The sequence below is a fragment of the Chrysochloris asiatica genome, unplaced genomic scaffold (genome assembly GCF_000296735.1).
Source record: "Chrysochloris asiatica unplaced genomic scaffold, ChrAsi1.0 scaffold00156, whole genome shotgun sequence".
Taxonomy (NCBI): Eukaryota; Metazoa; Chordata; class Mammalia; order Afrosoricida; family Chrysochloridae; genus Chrysochloris; species Chrysochloris asiatica.
This window is the reverse complement of record NW_006408674.1, coordinates 1,310,636-1,313,646: the sequence shown is the minus strand read 5'-3', so window position 1 is coordinate 1,313,646 and position 3,011 is coordinate 1,310,636.

Genomic DNA, 3,011 nt, shown 5'->3' with positions numbered 1-3,011 from the left:
TTAGAAGAATTCAGGAAATGCTTCAAGAACAAACAGAAAAAAAAAAAATGCAAATTTTGAAATATAGAACCTGCAATTAGAAATCCAGAAGATTAAAAAAGATTTCAGAAATGAACAACACATTGAAGGGGCGAAGGAGAAGATTTGAAGTATATATATTCAGTAGTTTTGCTTCTCTAGAAAACCCAGCCTAAGATAGGGGACATATACAAAACTCTGAAAGAATTAGTGAACTTGATAAAATTCTGAATACTAATATGCTAGAAAAAAATTTCTAATTAAGAATCATATACCAAGCAAAGCTGTCCCTTAAATACAATGGCAAAATTAGGACTTTTCCTAAAATTAGGTAATTCCTAATTTCCTAAACAGAATTAAAGGAATTTGTAATAACCAGACCAACTTTACAAAAAATGTTAAAGGGTTTTATTTGGACTGATAACCAACAACAGCAGACAACAACCTGAGGTTACCATTCATGACAACACCACCCAGAACTGAGGAGATATGTACACCTTAGAATAACCAGCTATTTGAGATCAAAAGGGCAGCTTTTGTCCAAGAACAGGGGTCAGATGGTTAGGAAAGAAGGAGGAAAAGATGGAGGAAGTGGTACATATGATGTTACATTGTAGGGATTGAAGTCAATGAAATGAAACAAAATGTGTATGAATTGTTGAATGGAAAACAACTGATCAGCTCTGTAAACCTTCACACCAGATATAAAGAATTAAGAGGCAAACAAAAAACTGTGGAAATAATTTGCAACACAAATGACAACTGATGAGCTAATATCCCTAATATACAAAGCACTGTGATAAATCTACAAAAATATATAAATAATAATAAACACATTCTTGAAATTAAGGGTGAAAAAACAAACAAATGGATATCTAAACAGAAAATCACAAAAGGAGGGATACAGATGACTGTAAACATTCAAAAATGTCTAAACCTACAAGGAATAAAAGAAATAAAAATTAATAAAAGAAACATCATTTTTGCCTTGTTAACATGGACAAATATTTAAGAGACTGACGATATCAACATCCAAGGAGATGGAGAAATGGTCCATCTCAACCATTGTTGGTAGCAATGTAAAAGAGTCAAGCATTCTGGAAATCTTCTAGTCTATTCTGACTCATAGTGACCTTGTATAGGGTTTCCAAGGAACAGCCAGTGAGCTTGAACTGTGGACGTTGAGGTTCAAACCGACCTTGCATTCCAGCACATTAACCCACAGCACCACAGCAGATCCATTAGTATGTATATATGTTCTAAATGTACATTGTTGTTGTTTCTGTCAGATGCCATTGAGTAGGTACCAACTCATATCAACCCTATGCATAACTGAACAAACCTCTGCCCAGTCCTGCACCAGTCTCACAATTGTTGCTATGAGGGACTGTTTCCACCTGACAATATGTTCAAAGTATAAAAGACAAAGTCTGGCCATCCTGGCTTCTAAGGAGTCTTCTGACTGTATTTCTTCCAACACAGATTTGTCTGTTCTTTTCACACTCCATGGTACTTTAAAAAATATTCTCCTCCAAAACCATAACTCAAATGCATCAAATCTTCTACAGTCTTCTTTATTCATTGTCCAAAAATGTACATACATATCTTTAATTCAGAAATACTATATTCAGTAATTTGGCCTAAGTGTGTGTGTATGAGTGTGTGTTGGGGGAGGGGGGTAATAATACATATACACAGATATTGGTTGCAGCATTATTTCCAAAAATAATGAATTGAGAACCATCAAATGCCTAATCATAAAGAATCAGTTAATTAAATTTGTAATAACATGGGAAAAAAATGTTATCACAGTCGTTAGTAATAAGAATGTGAGAGATACACTAAGATTACAACACAGCATTATTTTAGACATCCACTTTAGCAAATAGAGTTGTACAGGAAGAAAAAACACTTAGGAAGCTTATGTAGCAAAAAATAATAAAAAATAAAGTTCAGGGAGCTATATCTTTATTTTCTGCATTGTCTTCATTTTTTTTTATATAAAGAGCATATATTACATACATAATCAGTTTTCCCCTGTGACCCAGAGATCTCCCACACAGCTCTACATGCCGATCTGTACAGGAAAAGGTTGTCCAGTTCTGCAAATAAAAATACATATTTCAAGTCACTTACTTATATTAAAAAATTATTTCTCTGACAGTCATATGTCACTGGGTATCCTGTGTCTTATCTGCCAATCCTAGCCCAGAAAGGAGGGATGCTTCGGATTGATCTGATTTCCAGGGACTAGAGGAAGGGTCGAGTTACACCCATAACCACAAAGAGGAAAACAGTCCTTTCATGTATACTCAGGTAACTGGGATTGCTTGGCCTGTCACACTACAATACGGTGGTCCTTGTCACTCACTAGAATGGGTGTCACCCAGTGCTGCAATTCTCGTCACACACACACCCACTGATCCCTTCCTTACCAGAACATACGGAGTCTTGGTGTTGTGCTGTGGGTTAATGCACTGAACTGCAAAGTTGGTTTGAACAGCAAGGTTGGCTGTTTAAGCTCACCAGCTGCTCCTTGGAAACTGGATACAGGGATTGCTACAGGTCAGAACCGACTCAACAGCATTTAACAACAACAACATACCAGAACACATAGAATCCTCCTCCTTATTATTGTTAAGTTCCATCAAGTCAGTCCTGACTCATAGCGACCCTGTCTAGTAGGGTTTCCAAGGAGCAGCTGGTGAACTTGAACAGCCAACCTTGCTGTTCAAACCAACTTTGCAGATCATGTAATTCAAACCAACCTTCCAGTCCAGATAATTGACCCGCAGCATCACACCAGAACACAGATTATTATCAATTTTAAACATAGAATAATGTGTTAAATCATTGTAAACTGCTTAAATGCAGCATTTCTAAGATTATATAAATACTAGAGGCGGGACTTGATAGAGGCTAGGGTGGAAGTGCAGTGAGGATCGCCATCAGCAATACCACAGAATACCAGGCAAAGCAGATTCAGGGCAGAG